Source organism: Pinus tabuliformis, chromosome X, assembly GCF_031772625.1.
Source record: "Pinus tabuliformis cultivar Carrire ecotype Pingquan chromosome X, CPIR1, whole genome shotgun sequence".
Taxonomy (NCBI): Eukaryota; Viridiplantae; Streptophyta; class Pinopsida; order Pinales; family Pinaceae; genus Pinus; species Pinus tabuliformis.
This window is the reverse complement of record NC_142308.1, coordinates 600,373,537-600,400,296: the sequence shown is the minus strand read 5'-3', so window position 1 is coordinate 600,400,296 and position 26,760 is coordinate 600,373,537. Positions and strand designations below refer to the sequence as shown.

The following is a 26,760-nucleotide window of genomic DNA, read 5'->3' as shown; positions in this document are numbered from 1 at the left end:
ATGAGTGGTCATATGCCACATCACTATTGTGGATCATGTATATTGTATTCAAAATGTATTGTGGAAGTCCAAAGGACACACATGGAATGAAAAGAGTCATTTAAGTTGAAAAGTCATAGGAAGTCAAACAATCATGAGGGTAGTCAAAGAGTCACCCTTGTTTATATATACTCCCTCATTGTATGAGAAAAACACTTTTCACCTTGGCTCCTCCCGCAAGGCATTAGAGAGATAAGCTAGTTTTTTGAGGAGCAAGGAGTGGCTCCAATGCTCCACTATTGGAGCTAGTGATGTACATTGTAAACATGTGTCTTGGAAATTTTACTAAATAACAAAAGCCTTCAAGGCTAGCCTATTATTCATGCATGGACTATGAATGTTTGTAAGACTATTCTGCGGATGTTTGTATTTCATGTTTTCTTTCACATGTGCTAAGATAGTTGAACTATTTCGGTTATTTTAGTACTTATCTTATTGAGAATGTGTTGTAATGGTTGTTATTGTTGTCCCATCCTTGTGGACTATTCTGTGGGATATTAGACATATCTTTCTTCATTTATTGGTTGTAACGACCATCGCATCTATTGTGGACTATTCCGCTGGGTGTTAGACAGACCCTTCTGGTTCATGTGTGCCTCTTCTTGGGTGGTACTATTAACTCTCACTTAGAGGCTCACTTTTATCCCCTCTCCGCGGTAGAAGAACCTTAACACAATTGCAATTGAACACTCACTAGGCACACCTTTTTTCTTTTCGAAGACAACATTGCATCCCTCTCTCTTACTGACAGTTAGAGCCAAGGAAAATCTTTAAGAATTCAGCAACCAGGCCTTTATACTAGATGGGACTCCTACACCAAATGATGTGAGGTCTAATTGGGACTTTACATCAGGGATGTCCCCTGAATGTTGGCAGGTCTAGCACCGTCAACACAATGTAAATCCATTGAGTCCAAGTACTTCTTCTTCCTTCCCCTGGTGTGGCCAAGGTATGGAATTTGGATAGATACTTCGTCCATAATTTCAAAATCCAGGTGGGATTACTCTCCACCCGAGCTTGAGTTTCCAACTTGCATATTTCTCTCCTTGTCTCTAGTCTTGCAACATTAAAGTATGTAGAAATAGAATCATGAGCAAAAATCCTCACTCTTCGTTGTCCTTGCAGACTTCTACTCTTCGTTTTTTAGGAAACATGGTAGCAACTGCGGGGTCATAATTATGACAACTGTTGAAGCTTACTCTACCTATAAATAAATAGGAAAATATACTACACACAACTTCCCCTAGACTTAGACACTATCCCACAACATGATCACCAAAAACCATAATGTAGACCACACAACGAGAGAGGTTCCCAAACAATTTCTCCAAAAACATGGAATCCCTAGCCTCATAGACCCCACGCCCCAACACCATTAACAAAAAAAAAAGCCACAGTATGCCCAGAGGACACAACGTACAGGGAACCCTCAGAAACGAAAAGACTCATGAACAGGCAGAGACGCATGCCCAGACTCCCAATTATTTAGATAAAAACATTAAATACTCAAAGAAATACACAGACGTGCCTTTTCCGTGGATGTTAAGTCTAGACATCAAACAAATTTCAATAAAAGCACTTGAGACTAAACGCACTGACTACATGCAGACCCCCCACTCATATACAAATTTCTAGAATTCACAGACCTGAACCCTAAGTAAAAATTAAAGTAGCAGAACAAGAAAAGGGGGGAGATGACCTATACCACTTTCTCAGGGTTCAAAGATGGGCATCTCCTCAAACTGTTGAACGCTAAGAGAAAAATGCATGTGCCCAAAATTAACACTCGCCCACCACCTCCAACATAAGAAACCTCTCCATCACACCACCACCCTAAAAAAAATAAATCAGATTGAACCCCTCCTTAGAGAGCAAGATGGCCACCAGTAGTAAGGAGATTGAGGTCTCAACCTCACCTTTTCCCTTCACCTCACCACCGAATTCCTGGAGCTCCATCACAGGGAAACATTTACAATGAATGTACGTCATTTAGTGGCATGCATGCTCTTGCATGATGGGGGCAAGATGTACCCCCTTAACATAAATTCCCATCACGTCCAAGGGTGGTAGGCTCAACGCCCAAGGCAACCTCATTAATTCCATTAACACCCACATTGAGGAAGTCCTTATCTCCATCCATAATAGATTGGAAGGACTCTTCCCAACTTTCTTGAATCGCAATGGGACACCTCATATTAATACTTAAATCCCTACTATGGCATCCCAAATTAACCATAAAATGTGTCACCTTGTTCCTTGTTCTTATTGAATTTTGAACTATGACATAATCTAGCCACAAAAGCAACTCATTGATGCTCTCATTCAGACTTCACAACCTCCAACTTTTCGTCAATTTGTAGGAGGGAGACCCATAGATTAATTTCTAAACACTATTTGTCATTACCTTAGAGTCTCCATCAATTTTACTTTTTAGGAATCCTTTAGAGATAGCAATTTGTAGGCCTCGTTCTAGGGCCTAGAACTATGCCACATTGTTACTTGTAGTTCCCTAGCTCTCAAAGAAGATCCTCAGGGTACTTGAGTTCCAATCTATCAAAACACTTCCGAGCCCTGTTATTCCAAGATTTCCCTTCGATGCCCCATCAAAATTTAATTTAATAAAATCCTTCTAGGGTGGGTAAAATTGCTAGGAGCCTAGTTACCTACCTCCAATGATCTAACTTTCCTTAGGGAGAGCATTTCTTGTGCTAGATCCAACTTCTTGATTATCTCTTTTTCCTGGCTATCAGTTTTCCAATCTTCTACTAAGATTTTTTCCCTTATGTTTTGCTTAATCAATTCCCATAACTCCTTTGGTTTCCTTCTTGTGTTCCTGAATATCCTCCCATTTCTTTCCTTCCACAACATCCACAGGGTGAATCCCCCAACTAGAATTCAAGCTCTGTTATTGGGGGATTTGAGAATATGTTTTGATTCCATTGTCTGAGTATTGCCACAACATCCTCTAGGTTACGATTACTCTGCCCAAAGCCTGAAGAAATGCAGGACCAAATTTCTTCCGCATATAAGCATGAGTTCAATAAATTCTCCATGACCTCCTCCTAATTACCAATAAAATAAATAGGACAAATATAATGCATGATAACTATACATAAACACATATTATTTATATTTATATAAAATTAAATTACATATACCAAATTTATAAATGGTATAATTTAAAAAATAAAAAATAAAAAAAAATAAGGTGTCACATGTAATTAAAATTGAGTTTTCAATATAATATAATCTAATCTAATATAAATTTCTCATTAAAAACATTTTTTATTTAAAAATTTATTTTTAATTAAAAATTAATAAATTAATTGTACCTCATTAACAAATTCATCAAAGTCCAAAAAAAACAACACACACATATATTTTGTAATCAAAAGTATTAACATACATTAATTCTTGTGAACCATTAGAGATCTATGATTTGTCTTTCTCTCCATAAGCCAAGTCACAATAGGAGAAATTTAAACCTTGAATCTCTCATTTTTCTAAAGACTCACATTACTTTGATCACCAATTAAACTACTCGTGAAACAAAAACATTTTATTCTTAAATAAACCTTTTATTTTAAATTGTTTTTATTTTTATTCCATATATATTTTTTAAATAAAATTTATAAACAAAATCTCTATAACGATATTTTTATATTAATCTTATTTTATATCTAAATATGTAATTATCAACTTTGGTAAATTTCAATAAATATATAACTCTACATCTAACATGTAATTGTCTTTATGATCTTATCCCAAATAAATATTATTGACTGATACCGGTAATCCAAATCTTCTAAAAAACAAAATAAACAAATAAACAAAATTCCTGAACATTATCTATATATATATATATAGATAGATAGATTTGTTTTCCAATATTATTAATGATCTTATCCCAAATAAATATTATTGACTAATACTCTAATCCAAATCTTCTTAAAAAAACAAATAAACAAAATTCTTCAACATTATATATATATATATGTTTTCCAATATTATTAATGATTTTATCCCAAATAAATATTAATGATTAATAACCTTAATCCAATTTTGTAGATAACAATGAATAAAACAAAATCAATCATTCATATATATATTTATTTATTTATAATTTAATCTATTTTTTTCAATATTTTTTTCATTAATTAATTATAAAATAACTAAAATTTTATTGTCTTGAGAAACATTCTCCAATTTAATATAGAAAAAAAGTTGTAATGTCATATTATGTTATCTCTTATTATGTTATAGGAGCAATCTAACTTATTGTTGTCATTCCAATTTCACAAATTAAACAACTTAAACTTAAAGATTTTAAAAATCTCTGCAAAATTTTAGTTAATATTAACCAAAAAAAATCCTCAAAAAGATTATTTTATTTATTAGTTATTATGTGTTGTGTTATATTATCTGAACATTTTGACTTGGTCAACTTACATAAAAGTAAAATTAAGATTATATATATATATATATATATATATATTCAATTTATGTGGAAATTTTTTCTCAAGTTTTGCAAGTTTTACATAAAAAAAGAGATTTTCACTTTGAGAGATTTAATCTTTCTAGACTTTATAGATCCAAAGATTCAATTTTTGTGCAAACTTTTTCTCAAATTTTACACATTTTGCACTAAAAAAAATCATCTTAAAAAAATTTAATCCCTCTAAACTTAATAAATCCAAAGTTGAAATAAATCTACATTAATAATATAACATTAAATTACAATATCACACTTCACTTTTTGAATATATATATATATATATATATATACTTGCATATATTTTTATTTGATTTTATTTATTTTCCTTTAAGTATTTTTAATTTAAATATTATTTTTCAAGAACTAGCAGTTTAATATAGTGTTTATTTAATAATATTTGTTTTTAATATATTAATAAATTAATATCATAATTTAAATATTATTGTTAAAATATAGTCGTTACTTGAAATTTTGGTCTCTATATTGCTCTTTATTTAAGTCTTTGTCATGGTCTGCCTCTTCATTTGGTCCTAATGATGAATCACACTTGTTAGTTCGAAACACATCGGCTAAAATTTTCTCTTATATAATTTCTACTGAAAAACTTTACGTAATTCATTATGAATCACAAAAAACCTGAATACATAAATCGCACTTAACTATTGAATATTAAAATTTTAAATTAAATTACTGCAATTCTCCACCAAATTTAAAAACATCTAAACCTCTTCGCATAATTTTTATAGTTTAAATTACTAGTATGAAAGAAAGAGAGTAATGAAATAATAACTTTTTATAGTTTAAAATTAATTACTAATAATTAAAGTGGTACAGATAATTCCACTTAAATACCATTTTGCTTTTAGATGCCGTCACTGAGCGTTCCTAATGGTGAAGGTGGTGTGGAAAACGGACATAAAGCCGAAAGGAGGCACAACTTGGGGCAACAACATTAGTGAATGTGAATGGAGCCACATTAGAGAGTAATATGTAACAAGCAAGGATGTCCAATACGGCAAGTAACAAGTAGGCCATGTAGTTTAGTTTTTGTCAAATAAGGTGAGATTATTTGAATGTAATATGGGTTAATTTTGATAAAGATTAATAACAAATATCTTATCAAAAATAGAAGTTTAATAATAATTTATAAAAAATAAAAATTATGTAATTTTGAAACATTTTGTTTACAAGTTTTAATATAATTTTATTATTAATAATAAGCAAATATATATTAATTAAACACAAAATTGTAATAATTATTTTAATTAATAATATTAATTATAAAAAATCATAATACAAATATTAAAATGGGAAAGTGATAATACTTTTCATATACATATTATATTTTGAAAAGGTTGTAATATAATTTTTAATATATATATATCAAAAGGAAAATGGTGAAAGAGAAAATGGATTGTTATAGGCTTGTTTTGGCAACCATTAATAAGAATCTTGTGGAAAAGATATTAGAGTCACCACTTATTACATCAAAAATAATATTTCAAGAAAGATTTTTTCAATTAGTGGATATGTGTGATATTTGAGATATTAATACTAAGAAGATTTATCTAACAATATGTTATTTCACATCTATTAATTCTACTTCTTATAAACAAGCAATATATACATAAAATTGTCCTTATAATGGCTTAGGACATGATATTTACACTTTGAGAAAGAAAGGTAACGCCATCTTGCTAAGAGACTTTAATGTTAAAATAACAACTAATCAGGTTATTATTTTAAACAATGATTTTAACCCAAATCCTCTATTATTGGATGAATACCTTATTTTATCTAGCATATATACAAAGAACTCAAAGGACTTCTTGAAAATTTGTTTATAACAAGCTCATTAAGATATGTAGTTCTAAAGATCTAATAATTTGAAATGGTTTAATGGAGCGGTTGAAATCCAACCAAATAATTTGTATTCATAGGTTTTTTAGTGGCGTCAAAGGGTATGTCATATCTAATAATACTTGTATACAACCAAATAGTAAATTTTGACATCCTAAATGACCATGAGCTTGAATTTCATCATAGACCTTTAATCCTAACTCTAAATTTTTTCATGTACAAAAAATCGATTGAAAATAATTATGATAACCAAAAGCACATAATATTCATCAAATATCCCTGGATGCGGGTGTTTACAAAGGATGATGTGATGGTAGAGATAAGGGCCAGTAAGTGGCATAGCCACATGGCCACCCGTAAGCTCACACACAACGCAATAAAAATGTTTTACAGCCTTCATAAATGCAATTCAATGCGGCACTCACACCAACTTACCAATGCCATCCCACCTCGGCTCTTCATTATGGAAACCTCAGGCGCTCTTCGGCCCGCATCCTCGTCTATTTATGCTCTTCTTCCTCTGAAATGTAAATGCTCCCTGGCTGTCATGGAGCCAAGCACTCGCACAACAACAGGCAAGAGATGCCATATTCTCTATTGTATAGAGTTTAGGAAGGGCAACCACTATTCGCAGAGCCTGTTATGTAACCTGACCCTCGCTTCTGAGCCTTTCGCCTCTGATAACGCCACCCAAAGTGACCATTTCTACTTCGTGCCTACTCCTCACAGTCAATCCCTTTCTCCCTATGAAATTATGCCTCGGCTGTGCCAGCGAATGCGTTGCAGGAGGGGCAGCAGCAGAGGCAGAATGCTCCATTCTTCGCCCTCAACGGTCTCTAACTCCTCCTCCCCATCATCAAATCACTTCTCGGCTCATTATCCTGAAACACGCAGTGGCAGAGGTCGCACTTGCGTTGTTCGCTCGCAGCCTTCGCAATCCTGTCCTTCAGCCAATGCTCTCACTTTTAGTTCTTAGCACTCCAATTATACAACTAATTTCACATACCAATGCTCTCTGGATCGACCTCTTATCAAGGCCACCATAACAGTCACGTTTCAGGAGGAGCCTTCCATCACTGAAGGACGTCCCACTCGCACAATGGAGAAGAATGATATTGCTCAGGGCGAGCCTTCTGCAGCAGAGCAGAATCGAGAAAATCTGGAGAAGGAAGACACAGGTGAACTGCCAAAAGATGAGGATGACCTCGATGCCTACAAGTGTCTAATTCTTGAAGAACACCCATCGACACCAAATGACAACTAAACCAACATGTGTCTTCAGGTTTCAGGTTCCCGACATCCAATCCTATGGGTTCATTTCTGCATTTTTGAGCAAAATAATTTATTTCTGGGTTTTGAGGTTGTTTTCAAAAGAATATCACTCTATGTTCACATGCTGGTTTCCCCTACGAGTGCAACAAATCTATTTTGGATTGGACTAGTTTCCCTCTTCTAGGTAGTCTTCATTTTGTTTTAGTTGCAATATGCCGTGAACCTTGGCTACGAACTGCAGAGGCCAGTTCCTCCATGTATCATTTTGTTACAGTAATAAATTTTAGACATATTTAGAAAAAAAAAATATTCATCAAATATAATATTAATATTTTTTCAAAGAATTTAAATAATGAATTAAATTTTCTATCAAATCAAGACAATTGAACACCTCTATCACAAATTCATTACAAACTCTATCAAGGTGATGTGTGAAAAGAAAAATAGATTAATTAACCCTCTAATATTTCTGGAAAATCCATTAGTGATGCTTGTAACATGTCCTTTGAATATGACAAGATAAATAGGTAGAAACCTTAATTAAAATAAAAATAGGTGTTCCCCACATTGGGTGAAAATCATGGATGATAGTGGAGTTTTCATGGGATGTGGTGGGATAGAGTGATGGTGGTCTATGCCCTCAACCACTTGGCATAGGTATTCAAAACCTTTCAATGTTCATGGGGAATATTTCCTTGGGATTACAATAGTGTCTCTATGGTTTAATATGGTGTTTAGCTAATCCAAGAGTAATTATTCTACAACTGGGGTGTTTGTTTGCACTGACATCATAGCAAAGACATGAGCTCCAATGCAAGGACATAGAAATTCATAGAGAAACACAGTAAGAAACCCCCTAGTTTTTTGTCAATCAAGGTCATTTGCATATGTCTTCATTGCTAGTCTAAGATACAAATGTTCTTTTTTATCTAGAATTTCATTTTATTCCTTGTCAGTTTATTTTCTCGGGTTGAAAACACGCCTAGGAAGGAGTATCTTCATTCTTCTACTATAAACAACAAAGAAATGATACTATAAGAAAAGGTAAACATTTCAATTTCCTTCTCTTAGGAAACAGAAGAAGACCTCTAGTGGATAGAATAACCTTGTGAAGCAAGTGATAGACCTAGAGCCTAAGTATATGCTTTTAGGTTCCGGTTAACCTTGCATTCTATCACTAGGTGTTTCTCTTTTCTTTTTTTTACTTCTATTCTGACCTCTTGTTTTCTCTCTTCTACCTCTCTTTCTAGGTTGTCCATTTTCTGTTATTTTTCTAGGCATAAGTTATTCCTTCAAGCCTTGTTTTGAACTTCTAATCAACTTACTGTGTTTGGTTCATTATTTCCTTCATATATTGCTAAGAGAAGGCATTTTTCATTTATTGCATATGTAGGTCTTCTTTGAGTCTCCTCTTGTGTTTTCTAGGTGGGAGAATTCTAGTTTCGTCCTTCTTCAATTCTTGATTCCTCATCTCTCTCCCTAGCTCCTCGTGTAAAAATACTTTTGGTGCTCTGTGCTTAAGATTCCCCCCCTTCTCCTTTTTAATGTTATGAGTTGGTGCTTTGGGAACAATTCTTCATTTAATCCATTATAAAAGTCGCAGGGAAGAAGGAATCAATTTACTCGCTCCAAATTGCAAGCCTAGCATTCCATGGAAAGGTCTATTATCATTTATGTGAGTTGTAACTCTCCTCATATTCAAAGAGAAATTAAATGAGAACACTAGGACCAGAAAAACAAGATACTTGTAGACTATGGACATTAATTGGTAATTGAAAAACTCGAAAGGAAATCCTCTTATGTATTGATGAAATATATTGACACACAAGGAAGTTGATTGAAAAAGTTTCAGTTCTAGCTACCTTGGGTTTTCCACTTTTAATGAGTAGGGTAATATACCTTAAACCATCTAGATAGATTCTCCATCAAAGTAGATGTTCTTACTCTTCTTTTCGACTATATATGATAGTAGTAGCCTAGCTGTGATCGTAGGCATTACCGGCCCTTGTTTTGTTTTGGTTTGACCAAGACCAGTAAGATCGATTAATTTATTATTTAATCAATTAATTTCCTATATTCTCTAAATCTACAGTCAGATCAAAATGCCTAAAGAAAGTACCACTTCCTAAGGTAACTCAATTTTATATTTATAAAATGATAGCCTGCCTCAGAACTTTCACAGTCTGCTCATTGCATGTATCAATTTCCAGTTGGATCCAAATCATGGCTGCATTGGATCGTCTGGTAATTAAGATAATTGGAATTGCCTTTACATTCCTCTGCGTCATGAGGAGCTCCGCATTAAAGGGCGGGTACTGGCCTGCTGACAGCTACTCCTCCTTCCCTCCTTCACAAATCAACACATCCCACTACACCCATCTCTACTATGCCTTTGTGGATCTCGACGACCAGACGTTCGAGGTGGGCGTGAGTGTGGAGAATGAGCAGAGCATCCAAAAATTCACGCCCCAACTGCACACCAACAATCCGTCGGTGAAGACTTTGCTTTCCATAGGAGGAGGAGGAGATGCCACCATCCACACCAAGTTCGCCAAAATGGTGGCTGACGCCTCACTACGAAAAGCTTTCATAGGTTCGTCCATAGCTCTTGCCAGGAACTATTCCTTCCACGGCCTCGACTTCGACTGGGAGTATCCGCGGGATACGACGGAAATGAACAGCTTGGGGCAACTATTGTCTGAGTGGAGATCTGCCATACAAGCAGAGGCTCAAGCCACGGGCAAAGAACCCCTGCTCCTCACAGCGGCCGTCTATTTCTCTAACAGCTTCTTCGCGTCGGACGTCAATAGAGAGTATTCGTCGACAGTGGACAAACTTGACTGTTTTAACATAATGGCCTACGATTTCCACAGTCCTTGGGAGCCGAATCGGACTGCAGCACACGCGGCCCTCTATGACCCCAATTCTAATATCAGCACCAGCTTTTGAATACAATCATGGCTGGACGCTAGCCTGCCTTCCAGCAAAGTGGTCATGGGAATGCCCCTCTACGGCCACTCGTGGAAACTTCAAAGCGCGGGGGAGGTGGGAATCGGCGCCACAGCTACCGGTGCAGGGATAGACGATGGCTCCGTTACATACTCTGCTATTCGGGAATTCATTGGACAGAATGCAGCGACGAAGGTGTTCGATAACACCACCTTTTCGGCTTACTGTTACGCAGGACTCGACTGCATTGGCTACGATAATGAGTAGTCCGTTGCCAGGAAGGTGGTGTTTGCGAAACAGGAAGGGTTGTTGGGCTACTTCTTCTGGAACGTCGTGTAGGACACCACCTATAAGGCCGTCAAGTTGCGGGTGCGACGGGCGCCGAAGAGTCATCGTGCACGAGGGCGCGGGCACGCGGACGGGCGCGAGGGCGCGCATGAAACGATGATGCAACGGGATGCAGACATAATGCGACGTTTGGTACGACAAAAGGGCGAGACACTTATGCGACTAAGTGTTGAAGCGACATAATATATACATGCGATGGATGAGACTTGAGGCCGACTTGAGTACAAGTCTTATGGGTGCATGGTTAGTGGTTTTGGGGGTCGGCCAGGGGGCTGCACATCCCATGTAAACCCACGCTAGGTTGTGTATATATGTGGGAGCCTTGAGGCTCATTTCAACAACACTTCCTCTCATCTCTTCTATGCATAAGATCAAGAGGCAAGTAAAAGTGCACAGAAATAAGGGGAGCTGCGCATATCTCATGCGCTCCACTTGAAGGTGCACTTGAAGGTGATCTTGAGTCGGTCGAAGAGTGGGCAAGGTGTGCCCGAGGTGCGGTGGATGTGCAGATTTGTGCAGGACTTGGTGAAGAGGATTTAAGTGGCTCGGGTGAGCACTTCTCTTTGTGCAAGGGTGCACATGTATTGTAAAAGGCAGGGTTGCCTCTCTGTTGTAATATTTGGCTAAGTGTAGACTTGGTTCGGCAAGGCACACTTGTACATTGTAAAACTGATATTCTTAATATATTGTCGGGCAGACTCACATTACGGGGAGTTGCCCCTCCCCTTTATACTTGTTGCAATTGTTGATGTTCTTGGTATAATTGCATGATGATAATGAATGAGTATGGGCTTCATTAAGTATAAAGGATAATTTCATTTTACTTGGTTGCGAAACACAAGCTAAGTATGTTAATGTGAAAGTAGGCGTAGTCCACGAATGTTAGTATTGGTGAAAAGAAAGCGTTCGGTGGTGCCGCACCTTGCTACAAGCGGTTGAAAGACTACCGCAGGTGTAGGGGAGCGATAGGTGGTATCAGAGCAGCTGATCCGGGTATTGAAGGGTGAAGCTGTTGAGCAGGGTTGCTCGTGACAGGTACTTGCAAGTGAAGGAAACCGTTTCACACGACGTGGAACAAGGGTTGGTTCAGGTTGCAGGTGACTCGGTGAACATGGAGAAGGCTGAAAAGGCAGTAATGGTAGATGAACCTACGGAAGGTGAATCTAGCCATAATGCAATTAAAGATCTCCGGTACGAAGTGTTGGAACATATGAGTCGATGGAGTTCTGAATGGGTTTCGATGAAGGCCGAGAACATGAATATTCGAGAGAGCTGTTCGGAACTAAAGAAGGAACTTAAAGAACTCAAGAGCCAATGCGGAAGTACGACAGATGTTGAACTCAATGAACTTGATGAGGAGATCCAACGAAGTGGTCTTGATCTTCAAGAGCTCTTTGATGAAAGAGCCTGGTTGAGGAAGGAAAGTGCCAGGGTGGAAGCCGAAATCAAGCAAATTGAGGAAGAGATAAAGAAGAAGCTTCTTGGTAAGAAGGTTGTTGTGATTGAGCAGGAAGAGCTCGACTACATTGACAGGTTGGGAACTCACTACCGAGAGCATCCAGAGGACATTCGGAAGTTTAGTTCTATGAACTTGGTCAGTGGACACTTGGTTGGTGCACTTGAGCAAGATGCGATGAAGGGCAAGCTTGAAGGAAGTCAGGCTGGACCAGGATCGGGTTGCTTAGAGGAGCCAAGCAAGGAGGTGAAGTACCTTAGGAGGAATGTCAAGGTGGAGCATGAGCCAATTGACACTTCTGAGGCCGAATTCTTGAAGAAGGTTGCTGATGTAAGGCGCAAGACAAAGCCAACAGAGGGAGGTGATTCCTTGAAGCTAAGTTTTGTGCAGGTGACCGTGAAGGGCAAGAGATTTGCAGCTTTGGTGGATACGGGGGCTACTCATAGCTTCGTGAGTAGGAAGGCAGCAAAGTCTTTTGGAAAGAGAGCAAAGATGGAGAGGGAATGGAGTGCTTTCAAAGCAGTCAACTCTACCATTAGAGCTGTTGATGGTGTGTTGAAGGACACTCAGGTAAAAGTGGGATCGTGGTTTGGAAAGTTGGACTTGAGAGTTGTAGACATGGATGATCATTCTATGGTGTTGGGGCTGGACTTTATGGAACTTGCACAAGCCATACCAATGGTGGACCGGAACATTCTCTTGATCAGAGCTGAAGGGAAGACCATGATGGTACCGATGAATAGAAGAAGTTGCTTGGGATATAGACCAAGGATGGCTTCTATGACTTTGTATCCCAAAGATCCGAATGTGAAGCATGAGGATGTGGAGCAAAGAGGACTTGGGAGTGTGACTCAAACAACGAAGGAAAGGAAGCTTGTTGACTTCGTTGCAAGAGTTGGAAAGAAGAATGAAGGAAGTGAGAAGAAAACCTCACGAACATGGAGACACTTGTTGGGAGCATCTTCTATTGATGATCTTCACAATGGAGCTACAAGTGAAGGGAGCCCGAGTGCTACTTCAGAGGCAGTGGTTGATGAGGATTATGGAGGTAGAGATCCTGCCAGGATAGTGGACTTTTGTAGATATGCTATGGGCATATATGACTTTCAGTTGAAGAAGGACAAGCTAGGTGAGCTTGGATGTACATGTGAGGAGATTGAAGCTGTGCATAGATACTTGAGGACACAACATCAATCTGACACATGGGTGGATGAAAGTCAGGGAGGAAACTTCCTGGCCTTCCTTTCTCTATAGATAACCTTGGAGGAAGGTTGGTGTGGAGGCCTTGGTAGGGAGGAACCACATCAACTTTACAAGGGGCCTTGGAGGAGGCTTCTTTATGACAGGTGCAGACTTGGATGCAGATGGCCAGAGGTTGAGATGGAGTCTACATGGGTTGGACATCATGGACAACTAGAGTCATGGACATCAGGTTGGTTATGTGGAGCATGTTGCAGATGGGATGGAGCTTCCATGGACCTGAGCATGGGATGATTGATAGATTCTTGATGAGTCTGAGATGTAGCAGAAGTCAGGGAAAGGCTTGTGATGGCATAAGGATGTGCATTCTTATGGTTTGGGCGTATGGTTGGACTGATCACCCGACTAGTTCGAGTCATGAGGGGTACCAATGTGCAGAAATATGTTGGCATTAGTCGAGACATGGTAACACATATGTGTTGGCATCTGACTGGGAGACTACATGGAGGAGGGACACATGATGAGGTCGACACGAGATGTTGCAGTGGAGATTGTGGCAGGGAGGGTCGATGATCATGGATCGAGATGATATCTGATAGAGAGCATACCGCTGAGGTGCATACCTTGGTATGGTGAGCTTGGTGGTAGTTGGTCACTAAGTCGAGATATGATGGAGATGAGACTCTACATATGTTGCAGGGATGTTTGCCTTGTGTGGAAAGGTCGACATCGTGGATGATGATGATCTTGGTGGATGGCTACCGGGATGGTATGTTGTCGAGGACGACAACGATTTCAGGTGGAGGAGGATGTAAGGCCTTCGAGTTGCGGGTGCGACGGGCGCCGGCGAGTCATCGTGCACGAGGGCGCGGGCGCGCGCGAAACGACGATGCGACGGGCTGCGGACATAATGCGACGTTTGGTGCGACAAAAGGGCGAGACACTTATGCGACTAAGTGTTGAAGCGACATAATATATACATGCGATGGATGAGACTTGAGGCCGACTTGAGTACAAGTCTTATGGGCGCATGGTTAGTGGTTTTGGGGGTCGGCCAAGGGGCTGCACACCCCATGTAAACCCACGCTAGGTTGTGTATATATGTGGGAGCCTTGAGGCTCATTTCAACAACACTTCCTCTCATCTCTTCTACGCATAAGATCAAGAGGCAAGTAAAAGTGCGCAGAAATAAGGGGAGTTGCGCATATCTCATGCGCTCCACTTGAAGGTGATCTTGAGTCGGTCGAAGAGTGGGCAAGGTGTGCCCGAGGTGCGGTGGATGTGCAGATTTGTGCAGGACTTGGTGAAGAGGATTTGAGTGGCTCGGGTGAGCACTTCTCTTTGTGCAAGGGTGCACATGTATTGTAAAAGGCAGGGTTGCCTCTCTGTTGCAATATTTGGCTAAGTGTAGACTTGGTTCAGCAAGGCACACTTGTACATTGTAAAACTGATATTCTTAATATATTGTCGGGCAGATTCACATTACGGGGAGTTGCCCCTCCCCTTTATACTTGTTGCAATTGTTGATGTTCTTGGTATAATTGCATGATGATAATGAATGAGTATGGGCTTCATTAAGTATAAAGGATAATTGCATTTTACTTGGTTGCGAAACACAAGCTAAGTATGTTAATGTGAAAGTAGGCGTAGTCCACGAATGTTAGTATTGGTGAAAAGAAAGCGTTCGGTGGTGCCGCACCTTGCTACAAGCGATTGAAAGACTACCGCAGGTGTAGGGGCGTGACACCGCCGATTGGGCACTCTCCCGCACAGGTAACGTTCTACAGTGTTAATTAAGAATTCCATGATATTTATTTGGTTCATTCCCAATTCGTTTCAGTTTTAGAAATTTCATTTACACCTGATTTGAATTTGATTTATGGTTATTTGTAAAATTTATGTTTGCAGCTTCGGATACATGGGACGGATGATGTCGGAATAACACTTCTGCCACTGTCGGACCTCTATAAGCCGTCTGTCCATCGTTTGTGATTTTATAGGATTATTCTTAACAATACCATGTACAAATAAACAATGCACATGTGGCAGTGCAGATGGCCTATTTTCTAACCATTATGGTTTAGTTTGTTTTTTGGGTTGGAATATGAAGACATGGTTTTTTTCAACACAGTTTGGTTGTTTAAAATATATTTTTGATTATTTATATGGATTTAGTATTTTAAACATTTTTTAAGTATTTGGATTGTAAAGAGCTTACAACTTAAACTTGTGATTCTAATAAATTCTTATTAAATTCTATTCAAATTTAAGAAAAAAATATGCTTAGAAAAAACTCTAAACAAGACTACTCTTTTATTATAAATCATGTTTCAAATTTATTACTATTACTAATTTGTTAGAATTTGAAATTGTTTAATTTTTTTTTTGGTAAGAGTTAATGTGATATGACATATAAAGTTTAAAGTTATGAATTCAACATGTTAGTGGTGGAGGGTAGGAAGATAACACTTATTCTTCTAATCACTTATTTTAATTACTCAAAATAAACCCAAAACAAGCGTAATATGCAAAAGGAGTCATCTAACGGGGAGTCACCTAAAATTTTGAAATTTAACAACTATAACTTGGATTTACAAAAATCCTTGCCGGATTTTCTCTAAATATGACCGGAATTTCCATAACTTTCCGGGAAACTCCTCTGCCTCGTTAGACTACGCCTATGCAAAAGGAGTCATCTAACGAGGCGGAGGAATTGCCCAGACGGCCAAAAGTGGCTGGAATCCAGGTAAAAAAATTTCAAAAAATCTTGTAGAGGCATTGTTTGAATCGTGTTTTTGATGGTGGAAATGGATTCAACACCATCAAAAATGTCTAGAACACCTAAAATTTTGAATTTTAACAACTATAACTTGGATTTACAAAAATCGTTGTTGGATTTTCTCTAAATATGACTGGAGTTTCCATAACTTTCTTAGGCAACTCCTCCGCCTCGTTAGACTACGCGTATGCGGAAGGAGTCATCTAACGAGGCGGAGGAATTGCCCGAACGACAAAAAGTGGCCGGAATCTGGGTAAAAAAATTTCAAAAAATCTTGTAGAGACAGTGCTTCAATCGTGTTTTTGATGGTGGAAATGGATTCAACACCATCAAAAATGTCTAGGTTACCTAAAATTTTGAATTTTAACAACTATAACTTGGATTTACAAAAGTCCTTGTCGGATTTTCTCTAAATATGACTGGAATTTAATATATATATATATATATATATATATATATATATATTAGTACTTACCTTTTTAGGCAAAAAACAACTAATGTTGAATTAAGAAAATAAAAATATAGAAATAAAAATATGCATTATAACAATTAAATAATTGGAAATTTGAAATTGAAATTAAAATTGATATGCATGTAAACATAAAATATTATGTTTCCAAAAAACCAATTAATGAAATGCTATGACAATTTAAATTGTTTAAATATTATTATTAAATATTTATTTTAAAGCTAGGCAAGCCTTGTACCATAAAAAAACATTAATATAAAAGATTAAAAATAAAAAATAAATATATGTAAATAGTATTGAGATAACTTAAGAAATGTATATGAAAGTAGAAAAACAATGAATGGAAAAATAAATTGTATTGTTGTGTCATTAAATTATGTGTTTAAAAAGTGGTTTATTAAATTTTAATTTAATAATTTTTAAAATCTTTTCGAAAAAAATATATTTTTAAAATTTTTATTATGACTATATGTATATTATTTTCTATGTTTAATATGTTAATTGGTATTATTACAAGTGGAAAATGATGCTCATTCACACATATCAACTACTTTATTAATTTTGTTGTGCTAGTTTGATTAATTTGGTGAAAATTATTAAATCATGTCTTTGGTAAAAATGGTCTAATTTAATTTGTTGATTTTGATAAAGTCTTTCGGATGATGTGATTAATCCAAAAGACTTTATCAGAAAGAATGGATCATAAAAGTCTAAAATCAAGCATTAATTGGTTTATATTAAAATAATTTACTTTTAATAAATATTGAAATATTTTTTTTTTAATATTATATGTAACCTTTATGTGAATATAAGAGCTACACATCTCTTTCATATTGACTTGTAAAAAATACATTTTGACCAAAAAAACAAAAAAAACTAATTCATTCTAACTATAAAATAGTTTAATGATAACATGTCAAATCAATAAAAGTTGTTAATAACATTTTAATTATAAAATATTTTAATGATAACATGTAGGTCAAATATTCACAACTCATGAGATCTTATTCAAATTTGGTCATAAATATTGACATTGATGCATGTGCTATAATGACACTTAGTGGTAATTTTTTTTTTATCAATACTATTAATAACCCCATAAAATTAATATTAATCACTTCATTTATATGAACCAATGACAAAATAGAAATTTAAATTTAAAAAATTTCAAAATCTATTTTTAATTTTCAAAATATTAAGTTTAATATTTAATTTTTTCAAATAGACTTTATAAAATCTATTTAAAACTTTTAAAGCTAATTGAAAATCAATTATTTTTTACTAAAAACAAAAACAATATAACATCCGCTATAATAAATTTAATTAATTACCACAACCGCATTAATAAATGTGATTAATATACATTATAGGCGTCAATTTAATATATGCTATATTATAAATTAATATGTTAAATTAATATATTAAATATGGTTAATTAATATAAATATTTTAAATTATTTAAATAATAAATAATTCATTTAATTATTAAATAGTTAATTCATTCATTATTAATAATTGAATATAAATAAAGAATTTATTAATTATTAAAAATTAAACACTAAAATAATCATGGTTGACAATGATTGACCCCAAGGGATTATGAACCCAATCGAATAATATTAAACCCAATGGGTTAATATTATAAATCCAAGGAATATAAACCCTAAGATAAATATTGTAAACACTAAACTAAACATGGTTGGAAATGATTCACCACGGTTGGCTATGATTTACCATAGTTGACCATGCTTGATATTATAAACTCAAGGTATTGCTATTATGAACCCAAGGGATTGTTATTATGAATCCAAGGGAATAATAAATTCAAGGAATTATTACTAAAACCCCAACGGATCATGAACCCAAGGGAATATTATTAAACCCAAGGGACTGATATTATAAACTCAAGGTATATAAACTTGTTGAGGGCCACAAATGTCTACCTCAACATTGGGAATAACCACCTGGTCCGGACCTTAAAGCAGTGCCTATTCCATTTGGAGTAGTGGCTCCCACTGGTTTAACTAGGTCCAATTACCTTTTTCCTATCGCTATTGATTTACGATGTATTTTTAACTACCAATAGACAGGGATATCATATCACTTTTTCTTACTGATCGGGCAAGAGAATGACCCTTAAGCTGATTTCGGTTCAACCAAGCCACACCTAAAATTTTTCCTCTTTGAGAGGAGGACTCAAAAGAATGTAGAACTTAATCTAAATGAAAATTTATTCAATAATGCAAACAAAAGAAACTAATTATAATACTATTTCAATTAGATAGATATAGATCTAACCCAACTAAGAGCAAGACAATTAAATGATAGGGATTTAAATATGTCTAGCTTTTAGTTAATATCAAGCTAATGAAGTAGTTCAATTAACTGGCATTTGTGAATACTGAAACACATCCTATTAAGACCTCTTAACTGAAATAATAAACCAACAACATTTCAGGGAGTAGTTCACAAAAATGATATTGATTGTCAAATCAGTAAATCCAATAATTAAACAATAATATGCGAAAATAGTTCACAACACATTGCTATTTAATAAATCAGTGTTATAAGACAAATTTTTGAATAAATAGTTACTCAAAAATCAGAGTTTAATTCATAAGGGCAGAGATACATAATAACAACATTGAGACAAATTACTCATATCAACATAAGTGAAAAAACATGAATAAAATGACACATTCTTGTTATCATAAAAATAAAATTATTATTTGAAACAATAGTATTAGAAATACCAATTTATTGAATCCATTTCTTTGACCCTCGTCTCCAACAGTCCTTTACATTGCTTGAACTTTTGCTTTCAAAACTAGAGCTTCAATAGTGCAAACTCTGCCCATCATACATAATTCAAGATATAAAGGAAAAATCCTCAATAATCCTCAGATCTGAGATTTTCTCTCGTCCTTCCTACAACTCTAAATTCCTATTGCAGAAGTGATTTTTAGAAGTCCAAAATTGTAGAGGAGAGCAACCCCTATTACATTCTGCAATCTGTTATTTATAATATTTCCAAATGTATTTTTGAGAAGAAAGTTTGTTCAAGAATAAATCTGCCCAATCAGTTTTATTTGTTAAAAATTCCAATCTTTAATTGTTGGAGCATACTCCTTGATTGAGATCTTTTTCTCCATATCTCTTCTACTGTTTTCCCGCAAAAAGAAATCAAAATAAATTAAGATGCAACAATAAAATCAAAATGTCATTTCTCGCATTAAAACAAATCCAATCAAATGCAATTAATTGATTTGAAAATGAAATCCGAGCTTTCTATTGATGCATATGATGATTTTAATTGGCCAAGGATATTATTGATGAATGAATCTGCACTTAGAAGAGGCTTGGGCAAATGAAAATGAAGAAAATAAAACTTAGAAAATTGATTTTGTTTAAAAATTCGGATCTTGATCTTCTGCCTTATTTTAGACTCAATAAATGACTAAATATGTTAGTGAAACCTCTTCAGAAATGTTCTCCTTGATTTTATCTCTCCAATGAACCGTCATGGGCCTCATTTAGCCAAGTAAAACTCAATATATGAGCCTCCAAAGTTGATGAGACAAATCTGACATAATTTTGGAAATTCTGTTGCTGAGTTACAAAATCAAAATTTTTAATTAAATTCTAATCCTAAATTATATTTTAATTATCTAATAATTAATTTTAAATAAATTAAATAAATTATATCTTATATATTAATTAATTCAAAATTTAATATTTAAACATTAAATATTTAAATTAATATTAAAGTAATCTAACCATTCATACGTGAATGAATCTAAGTTTGAAAATCGAATTCCAAGGATTAAAATGAGACTTTGTATTTTCCCTTTTGTCTTTTCGCAATCGGAAGAATGAAGTGTATTGAGGTTTTTAAAATTGTCACATATGTAATATGTGCGATGCGACGGACCAGATAGTTTATTAAAATAGTGTATATATATATATATTATTTGGGATCTAAAATAATTGTGAGTTGGTGATATTATGAAATGAATATTGAAGTGAAGTGGGCTTATTTATAGTTGTATTTCCTGTTATAAACTACAACCATTTTTGGTATTAATAATCTTAAAAATGAATTACAATTTGGCTTAGTTATTTAACAAGATCTTTAGAGAAAAAATAAAAATTAATAAAGATTCAACTAAAGATTAATATTTACAATAAATGCATTTTTTTAACCCAGACGACATAATTGATTAAACTTCAAAGGAGTGTCATATACAAACCAGTTGACCAAATGAGGTAAAACAAGTATCAATGGAAAGCTTATAAAAAATCAATTTCAACAAAGAAATCAAAACAAGAATCTAAAAAAAATGAAAAATTAAGAAAATCGTAAGATAATAAAAGTCCTAAAAGGTGTTTAGCTAAAAACTTTGTAGAAAGGGTCCCCATTGTTTGAAGTAAACAAGTCAATAATGGAGGGGTTGTGTTTTACCATAACAATGACGACACACGGGAGAATAACCAATTATCTCTATTTGATATGAATGATATTTTCCTAAAATTAAAGTAAAAATAATTAAAGAAGAGAGAATTATTTTTGAAATGTTTGACTAGGTTCATTAGTCTGAATAAAAGCAAAAATCATCTTATTGTAATTTTTCCTAAAATTCCTCATAAATTAAAATATTTCAAAACTTTATATCAATCCTTAATTAGTTGTAGAGATAAAGCAGGAGTCATTTTACAGCTTAGCTTTTAAAATATACTCATTTGTCACAGGTAGAACCACTGCTCTCAGCGAACATCTATAGTCTCGATAGGGTTACCTTTTAATCATCAATGATTCAGAATCTCATCTATTTAAGAATTATTGACCTAGAGATAAATCTATTTATATATGTTTATTTTCTTTGTATTTGTTTTTATGTTTTAGTTCTAAAAAGCCATTGTCCTGGTTTGGTAGCCAGATAGTTGACAATGTCATTCATTGATTATAATTGGACTGAACAAGCTAGCTCGTGATGAGACCCCTTGTCTTATAATTGTTTGTAAGCATAAGCCATTACCCTGGTTTTTTTAAAGGTGTTGGTAATGTCAACCTATTTTTCCCCTATGATCATGGTAAGCAGGCTCATGATGAGACCTCTTATCTTTTAAATTTAAATCTATTTTTGGATTACACTATAAAAAAAAGAAAAAGAAAAAAAAAGAGGGAGACTTTTTTGGACAGTGAGAATTATTGACTCCTTAAGAGTTAAGAATGACAATTTCAGAGTTAAAGGTGCTTTGCTGTAAAGTGTCTTTACTTGGTTACAAAATAACTTTTCTTGACTGATAATATAATTTTGAAGGATCTTAATAAAATATTGAAATCTCAAAATAATTACAATTTTGATAACAAAGAAATTTCTCAGATTTTATGATACTTTGTCAATTTCTCTTGTTTTGTAATCTCTTCCCTAAATATGTCTACCTTTATAATAAGAAAAATAAACTTTATTAAGAGATTTAAGAAAAATCCAATGGTTGACTATTAATCATTCTTTTTCTGCGTATGCCGACCATTATTAGATAACAAAAAGGTCTTTCATATAAATTATGGCAGAGTCACCAAAATCAGAACTAAAAAATAAAGAAAGGAAAAGAATTCCTAATCTGAAAAAGAAATCAAAAAATAAAAATGAAAAATGAAAAAACGTAAGAGCAGAAAGGAAAATCTGATGGGACCAGCCCTTTGAAACTTCGCGATTTTATTAAACGATTAACACAATGATTAACGTGGTGATTATGCGAATAAGACTCCTGGCGGATAAGACCATCAAATATGGGATTCATTATGTAATAGAGTGTAATTTGGATCTCATTGGACACATTTATTCATATTAGGTTGGAAATAACATTTATTGCAAGTTCACTTTAGGATATGTTCTCAATTTGGGTTCTGACCCCATTTGTTGGTTCAAAAAAAAACATTCCATGATTCCTTTATTGGTAGAGGCCAAAGAAATAGGTGCAGCCAACATTGACATTTAGGCCATTTAGTTACATAACATCCTCAGTGAGCTTGTTATCATATTTCATCCTCAGATTGTCATTTGGTGTGACAATCAAAACACACTAAAGTTTTGCAATGATCCAGTGCAGTGTCAACGAAAACGCACATTGAGATCTACATGTACTACATCTAAGAATTGGTACATGATGGGATCATTGACTTGCAACAATGTCCCACTTCTAAACAAACTATTAACATCTTCATAAAGAATTTCACTAAGCAAAAGTTTCACTTTCTACAAAACCACCTTGGGGTGAAGGACATAACTGCCTAATAATTGTATTTCTTTTTCAGTTTTGTATTTTGAGGGGGACTTTGTTCCCATGTGATTTTCCCTCTTTCCTTTTCTTGCAGTTGTTCTATGTTACTTACATGCGTTATAAAATGGGTGTTGAATTTTCTATAAGATGAACAATAGAAACTATTTTTTTGATCTGATAATTTGTGTCAATTATGAACCTAGTGTTAGGGTGGTTTGAGTAAACTTGACTTGGTCAAGTTACCAACGATTTTTAAGCTATAGGTTTGTGAGAACCCATGGTTTTTCCCATGCTATTCATCTCTAGTGTAGCCTATTTAAAAGGTAGAGAGATCCCAGGCAAATTTGTGCTAGTTACTAATGGGATACCAAAATCGATGTCTCTAGACACCACCACTTCTCTCGGTGTTTCGTCATCCTAACAAATGGTATCAGAGCCACATTGATGATGAATTACAGGTGAAATAAAGGGTTATATGGCTAATGTTCTCGTCATTTATTGGTGGAATTATTGTGGAAAGAACGAAACATCATTTGGGTTTTGATTATGGTGCAACTGCAACATCTTTTCATTAATAGTTTTGGTGGAATTTTATTGCGGGCGATGGACACAACAATGAGAACCAAGGAGATGGTGGCAAAAGTAGTTGAGATTTGAACCATGAAAAGGACACCATGATCCACATTTTGGAGGCCATGAAGAATCTATTGGGAAGATAATATGCATGCATAGATAAAGGCTTTATTGATCATGGAAAAGGAAAATGAATCTCATCAAAAGGGTGCAAGTTGGGCCAATGAGAGGTTGCATAGATCTTGCGAGTGCAAATAAAGTTGGAAGGCTAGGTTAAGGTATGGATCAACAAAGCTAGATATGTAGTGAAAGAGTGGTCATATGGACAAGAAAATAGAGATAGAGTCAATGTTTTGAAGTTAGTGAAGGAGCGAACGTGTGATGAGAGCCGCAATGGTGTGATAACACCAATGGCATGTGAAGACGCTAAGGGTTTTGGTCCAAGGAACATGTATTACCCAAGGAATTTGTAAGACATGTTGTTCATGTATACATGTTGCACAATAGCATGGATTATTGAAAGGCCTTAAGACTTTGATTAGGCATACATGTAATGGAATGGCTCATGGAGCCAGTAGGTTGTGGAATGGACCACTTGGATAAGTACCAGGCTCGCTGGGGAATTGGTATCCTAGCTTGAGAGGGGTAATGTGAGATCTCAACTGAGATGGTTGATGAATGGTTGGGACCAGGTTAATCTCCCTGAGTCAAGCTTAACCGGGGGATTGTTAGGATGGTTTGGGTAAACTTGACTTGGTCAAGTGACCAACAGTTTCGAGCTCTATATTTTTTAGAATCTATGGTATTCATTTGTAATGTAGCCCATTTAAAGGCATAATGACTTTAGGTAAATTTGTCCCAGTAAAAAATGAGATCCCAACAACAATATCTTTAGACACCACCACTTTTCTTGTTGTTTCATGATCCTAATACCTAGTATAACAATCTAAGTTCAAAACTAGTTATGATCCTAGTACAATAATTTAAGTTTAAAACCAATTATGACCTTGGTACAAAATACAAAAGAAAATTTGAATTTATTTCTTTCTCTCATAGAGAATTCAAATGCAAAGCTAATCAACTATGTAAAGAAGTTGCCTTTATGTAGGAGGGTATCTTAATTGAAAATGCCTTTATGGGCTAGACTCTCCAATGAGTTTATGAAAGATTATTATACTATTTCAGCCATATAACTTAAATGGATATTGGCCCAGTATTTAAATTTTATCCTCTTACAGTAAAATGAACTTTCTTTAATCCTATTTCTTTCCATCAAAGGTTCCTTACTACTTTAATCTTACTTTCTTTAGTTTTTCCTTTCTTACAACAATGGTTATAAAATGTTATTGAAAGAGCCTTGATGAATAGCCTAGTCGATTGAAGCCTCATTGCCAAGTCATAGGTCCTTTGTCATGAGGCCCAGGTTCAATTCTCCTTGGGTCCATAAGGGTCAAGGTCTTAAGTGGGGGGTGGAGAATGGATCCACCTAAAGAAAAACATTCTAAACTACCAAAATTAAGATTTGAGAACATAAAGGTGAGTAAAAATATCTCACATTTATTAAATCTCATCCGTGCACATAATTATTTTTATTGGAAAAGAAAATTAAAAACCCTTGGACATACCTATTGACTTAACTTGTTATAAAATAAAAGACTTATAAATATCTCATTTATTAAATCTCATCCATATACATATTTATTTCTTTTCTAATTGTAAAAACAAAAACAAAAAATAGAAACCCTATGACAAAATATATAGCTTGAGAGCTTGTGTTTTCTTCAAAAAGGTCACAAGTTCAAAAATAGAGAGGGTTAGAATATATATGCCTTTGTAAATTTAGCAATCAAATTAGATTTTTAAAAATTTCTTTTGAAAAGTAAATAAAAAATGTTTCAATATGTAGAATTTGAATTAGGTATTTAGAGCCCGCCCATCGTATTCCAATTGATGGAGTCGAATAATCTATTGATCAAGAACCAATGGTCATTGGTTCTCCCTTCTAGGTTGATAACCATAGCCTGTTCCAAGGCACAAAACAAGGAAGTGCACAACAAAAGGCAAAGCGACGCGTCCAGAGGCAAAGAATGAAAGAAAAAGAACAGTGCCAGGATACATGGGCCTTGTCACGAGATTATTAAACACTCAATAGAATCATGTGGTTCCTGTTACTTTGAAGAAAATAGTTTTTATGTATATTTTAATTTTAATTTTTAAATTATTTTATATATATTAATTTTTAATAATATATATATATATTTTTTAAATTTAAATTATTACATTTTTTATATTTCAAAAATTAACATTAAAAACTTAATCTATAATTTTATTTTATTTTCATTTTATAACTCAATTAAAATTCTAACATGAAACATCAGAAGGATAACTCCCCACTAAAACACTTGTATTATACTTTATTGTTTAACCAAATTTCGACATCTATCCATAATACTCTTTCTGAATTGCATAACACACAGAGCATCCTTAATTCGATTACAGATTCCCCTAATATTCAAAAATCAAACAGACATAGACGCGATCAGGGTAACGCACACGTCAAATTTGCCAACATACACTACCATTAATAGTCTGGTCCAGTATAACCGATACAGAGGAAGTTTCTTTTCGGATTGTTACCTAGTCAAATGTAATGCTATAATAGTGACTCAACTATCCTTATCGTTTGCCGTACAACACAATCAAGTAATCAATAAGAAGGTGAGCTCCTTTTCTGGGATTCTTCCGTCGTCAAATGCAATAATGTGGCTTTAAAAACGTTCAGTGTATTTCAACATTTTATTATGTTTCCCAACGGTGCATTGTGAAGTATTCAATACGTTAGATTGTGACAGAATCAAATGTAACACTATTGAATTAAGAACATGGGATATATTCAATCATTTGGACCTGGAAATTAATGAAAGAGGTTATAAGGACAACCCAAAATGGATGGCAGAGCCATCTGGAAGTACATATGGTGCTGGAGGACTGAAATTCCTGCCTTCTCGAAAGATTTCTGTCTGGTGGGTTTGTGT

General features: G+C 34.8%; 1 pseudogene; it reads left to right on the top strand.

Annotated features, from left to right (window-relative positions):
- Positions 1-9,889: 9,889 nt before the first annotated feature.
- On the top strand, positions 9,890-15,550 carry LOC149141461 (class V chitinase-like; annotated as a pseudogene).
- The last annotated feature ends 11,210 nt before the right edge of the window (positions 15,551-26,760 follow it).